General features: G+C 37.3%; 1 protein-coding gene across 1 annotated transcript in view; it reads right to left on the reverse strand.

Annotated features, from left to right (window-relative positions):
• Window positions 1-5,616, reverse strand: part of LOC106520701 (ankyrin repeat and fibronectin type-III domain-containing protein 1) — a 43,698-nt gene that overhangs the window by 34,096 nt on the left and 3,986 nt on the right. The window contains exon 2 of the mRNA XM_014012920.1: window positions 1,806-1,917. The gene's annotated coding sequence lies outside the window, so the exon portion shown is untranslated. The remainder of the gene's footprint in view (window positions 1-1,805; window positions 1,918-5,616) is intronic.

Genomic DNA, 5,616 nt, shown 5'->3' on the forward strand with positions numbered 1-5,616 from the left:
GTACCCTAGCCCACGGACTAATTTTACTTGAACTATTTTGAATCCAGAAGCATCGAAACATCATGGACAGTTTTGAGGAGCGGTGGTCCGAGGTGGTCAGAAAGTACGTCCATCTACATAACTCTTTCAGACACTTATAAAAATAGTCAATTGACCAAAAACTCCTGAACAGAGAGAGCGCAGATAAAGCTCAAAAACAAATTTGTCTGCTGAAAAGTGAGGCGCTCTATCCATGACAGATTTGTGGCCAAAATGGCAAACATCAGAGTGGAGACTCCAGAAGGAAGAAACTCTGTGATGTGACATGTTCAGCAGCAAGAGGGGTTTTCAGCTCTGTACCATGTGTCTCATGGGCAATGACAAGTGTGTGAGAAAACAAACAACGAGCAACCACGTGACGGGGAGTCAACTGTCAGGTTCCTGATCGAGTATGTTGGGCCCTTTAGTTAAAGCCCTTTGTTGTGCTTGCTAATGTTGATTATCTGTAGTGGTCATCAGTTGTAGATGTACATGCAGTGATTACTTTGAGAGTTTCACTGAAATCCATCCAGCTGATCGTGAGATACGTATTTGGCTATTTGACTGTTAATGCCAAGTAAGGCTCTTGCACAATATGCAGTTTCATGAATGCTGCCATCTTTGTTTAGTCCAGGTCCAGTTTGGGGACACCTGGTGCCAGTGTGTGACCTGAACAAGTGTGAAAAAGAGTTGTGGAAATCGCTGTGCAGTGTATATGTGCAACAACAATCGCTTCATGAACAAGTAAGAATTTATGGAACAACAAAAACTTCATATCATTGCACAGAGGTCAAGTGTAGGTCAGGGGTCTGAAAAGAGCCATCTCTGTCCCATGTCTCACTAATAAAATGTGTTTGGATATGCAAAATGTGATACAACTGTGTGATTATCAACTGGAGGCCTGTGGGCCACTTCAAGTTTGTTAAAGTAGTTTTGTTCCAGACAGTGGGGGTGACATTATAAAGCTAAAAATATTTACGGAATTGTAACATTTATTATTATTTATGCACTTTAGGACAAATTTAAAATAACCATGCTCATCTAAACAAGAAAAATAAGATTTATATTAACTTTTAAAAATAAAAAATTAAGATGCTGAACTATGCAGGCATATTTATTTATTTATGAAATTTATTATTATTATYATCATCATCATCATCATCATCATCATCTTTGACTTACCATATTTATTCTCAGGAACTTATGTTAATGTTATTCCAAAAATAATCCCAGTGGATTTGAGTGAAAGTTCATAATGTAAGGCTGGAAGCTGGATTTTATTTAGAAGTGGTCAACAAACTRCTAATTAACAGGTTTCACACCTTTTTATTAAACTTTATTTAACCAGGCAGATCCCATTGAGATCACAGATCTCTTTTGCCAGGGGGCCTTGGCCTGAAGGTAACCTATTGTGCATGTTTTGTTCTGTGGGAGGAAACCGGAGTACCTGGAGAGAACCCACACAAGTGCAAGGAGAACATGCAAACTCCACACAGAAAGACCCCAGGTCTGAACCAGGGATTGAACCTAGGTCTTTATTGCTGTGAGGCACTAATGTTAACCACTGATCCATCATGCTGCCTTGCATTAGTAGAATTGATCACATACTAAATAGTGACAAACTGCTAAAGCTAGCTTTATCTGCTCTGAGTATAAAACAACAACAACAAAAAAAGCTTCAACACGTCTATCTCCCTGAGCATACTTTCAGTTGGTTTTAATCTGTTCAGCCTCTGTTCAGTTAAATATGTTTCCATTTCCAGTCCCATCTGGGTTTACAGAATCACCTCAGCAGTGGTTCCAGGCGGGTGAAACCGGTTATTGCGGGCAAAGGATTTTGACGTCTGCAGACTTCTGYCCGTGGATTGGCTGAGCCGAGGCTGAACTTGCAAATTCCTCCTGGAGAGAGGTGAAGGAGACAAGCACATACAGCTTGAGCTGGAGCATCTGAAATCAGCAGATATGTCAGGAGGTTTTGGACAAACTATCCACCCCGGTTACGCGTGCACTTACAAACAATGCCGTGGCAAATAAAAAAAAGTCAGACAATCTGATGATAAAACCACAATGGCTTAAGCTGAGTGCTGATGTTCCACCCGCAATCATGCCCACAGAGTGAGACACACTGATACGGAGGCACACAGACATCTGAGCAGAACTAACCAGACATGAACCAAATAATGAAACTGGACAATGAAGATGGGGCTAAAGAGCTGCTTCACAGAGACCAAAGAGCCCTAAGTTGCAGAACCCCTGGTAAAGGCCTACTGCTGTTGATTTGGTTTACAGCAATCTTGGCCAAGTATCAAATTTCACATATCATTTTGGCATCTTAATATCACAAAATATTAGAGATGCACTGATATGAAAATTGCAGCCGATTGATATCCAATACTATTATTGGTGTTATGGTCGATAACCGATATTTACCGATATTACACAAACACACAAATTATTTATATACTAGGGGTGCAACGATACAGAAAATCCACGATTTGGATCGGTTTGATACTTTAGTCTCACGGTTCAATATTTTTTCAATACAAAAAAAGAGAAATTTCCATGCTCTTTTTAACTTGTAATTTATTGAAATTAATTATGAACATTTGTTTAACCTCAAAAGTACAGTTTTTAAATTAAATGTTGCTGAAACAGCAAGTTTCTCAGTGGATCTAAGCTCAAAAATGCAGCCTAGGTGGAGTAGTTGCGCACAGATCCACTGATCCTTCAACACAGAGCATCTTCAGAAGACAAGTTGATAAAGTAAATTTTAAAAAATCTGTATTGTTCGATACAAGCGTGTATTGAACCTAAAGAACTGTTCGATACCGTTCGATAGGGGTACATGTATTGTTGCAACCCTATTATATACATATACTGTACACATAAAGCTAAAAAGTGGGAAATCAATATCAGACATAAATATCAGCCCGGTTTTACTTATCGGACCGATATAGATATTCTAAATAATGACCAAAATCGGCCGATACTGATGTTAATGCCGATATATTGTGCATCCCTACAAAAATATGGACCATCTTAAAACTTAAACATATCTATATAATTGTTTACAGTTTGTTTATGTATAACAATAACATACACCATGCAAAAAGTTACAGACCATAATAGCCAATGCATTTACCACCATTATAGCAAAAACATTCAATAACCAATTACTATTTCTGCCAAATCTGATGTGCAGCCAAAAAGGATGTTTTATACTTAATATTTATAAAGCCAGAGGAAGACCCATGCAGAATAAATTGCATCGGCTTGGATAGAGAAGGTGGGAAGTGATCAGCAGCTGCTGGTGTTGTTTTCCTAATCTCCAGTCCAGGTCAGTTAATCTCTTTTTTATCTACATAAATGTCATAAATGTTCATAAGCTTCGTAAGTGGGGGTATCGTCCAGCAAAAATTGTTATCATGACAGGCGTAGCTACAACCACACCAAATTTTACTACAATATCTGCGTTCACAGAATTCTAGCCAATTTTGTGTTTTGTAAAATCCAGTCAGCTGTGGTAACAATCTTAAATTAGAAATTACAAAACTAAACTTTAGCTCAATATCTGCAAAACAGATTTTTTTAAGGTTAGTTGTCTGTGGCAGCCATCTTGAACAGAGTTAACTTCAAAAGTTAATCAGTTAGATGTTCAGCCCGTGGTTACTGTCTGCAAGTTTCATTACAGTTCATCCAGTAGATCACATGATATTTTTCATACCAGACAGAAACCTTTGAAAGTGACACACACACCAGAGACAGGCTGTGGTTTTTCTCAGCATCTCAAAGCTGAGGGGTGTTTTTGTAACCACTAACCCTGTGTGACGTGATGCTTTGCAGACAGGCTTTCCGGTTTGTCAGTCCGCTAAAATGCTCTGGCTCTCGAGCTCAGCAGTGCATGGAAATATCTGATGATTAATAACATTGCTGTAATCCCACAGGAAGTCATGCAGCAGGTCTGTGAGCAAAAATCAACCACAAGCAGCCTTTCACCTTTAAGTGTTGTCATCAAAAATGATTGCTACGCTCAGTACTGATGTCTGCATGACACACGAATAAACGACACACATTTCATCAGTTACAAAAAAAMCCCCAAAACTGATGTCAGCCAAAACATTACAACCACTGACAGGTATTGTGACACTGATCTTTTATTTACAAAACATTATGAAGGCAAAACCTGCATCCTGGCATCACCTCTGTAGAGGTTCAGAGCAGCCACCCACATATATCAGTAAAACTCTTTTACATGTTGACTGCATGAGAAGCACCCAGTCAGATTTTGGTGGTTGGTCATAATCTTATGGCTGGAATGCGTAAACAATCATGGTTTCTAAATCAAATAGCAAATGCAGATCATAGCTTTGTTTGATTTAAAGGTTTGTGGGATTTATATTATATATTTCTATGAATCTACAAACCAGTTTTGATAAAACATTACTATTTTAAAATGAATCAAGGCAGTTCACGCACTTTAACAAGTGTGGATTTGTTTGTGTTTATCTACTTSTGAATAAAATATGTTAGTACCACTTCTGCAGTTTTATCCATTTTTTACCAGATGTGATTGCAAAACAGTTAAAACAAATATATTAGAATACATTCAGTGTGCATACATTAATAAAAAATAACTTCAAATGTTATTCATCTTTAAAACTCTGTCAAATTTTTATTTTATTTTGTTTGTTTTTAGATGCTGTAGATGTTTTTCTATACAACACACTAGTTTCCTGTAAAACAATCCTGTTAATGTAGGCCATTTCTATTCAGTCTCAGGTGATTTTAGAATATTTTGCCATTTAAAAGTATGCATGTAGATAGCCAGCTCCTGCTTTCTGTTCCAAGGACAAAACATAAACGTTGGGGTGACCGTGCATTTTCTGCGGCCGCACCTCGYCTCTGGAATCAACTCCCTCTTGATCTACRTTTGGTCATTGAACTTGGCCCTTTTAAATCGAAGCTTAAGACMTTTTTATTCCAGCAGGCTTTTAGTRCTTAATATGTGGTGACATTTCTGGTTTTRGTTTTGTTATTTTGTTGAGTCTTCTTGTTTTTAACTCGCTGTCATGCTAATCACTGACTCTGTGAAGCACTTTGGTCACCAGCACTGTGGWTGTGTAAAGAGCTATAGAAATAAATGAARTGAAATAAAATGAAATGAAATGTACGTTTGACTCTTATTTTGAAAGACTTCAGGTAGTTCTGTGAGGATTCCTGCTGAGACAGTAACAAACACAAACCTCTGAGTGGTTCAATAAAAGCTTCTTSTTATGTTGTAATTCACACATTAAAAGTAGTAAAAAAAAAACCCGGCTCAACAATTATCATCAGCCTCTTCTTTCCTTTCCTTTTCTTTCTTAATCCTGAAACAAAAGTCCACCTTTTATTWTTATTTTTTTTTGCCTATGAGTGACTCTAAACTATTGTCGTATACATTTTAATTATTCATTAACAAGCAAACCCAAACTTTTATAAATATTTTATTTATGGCTTTAAACACTAACAACATGAATTAAATTTACAAGTGTACAGAACAGCTCTAACATGAATTAACACTTACTAACTTACTATTTTAAAACAGTTGTTTGTTCCTGA

The sequence above is a fragment of the Austrofundulus limnaeus genome, unplaced genomic scaffold (assembly GCF_001266775.1).
Source record: "Austrofundulus limnaeus strain Quisiro unplaced genomic scaffold, Austrofundulus_limnaeus-1.0 Scaffold96, whole genome shotgun sequence".
Classification (NCBI taxonomy): domain Eukaryota; kingdom Metazoa; phylum Chordata; class Actinopteri; order Cyprinodontiformes; family Rivulidae; genus Austrofundulus; species Austrofundulus limnaeus.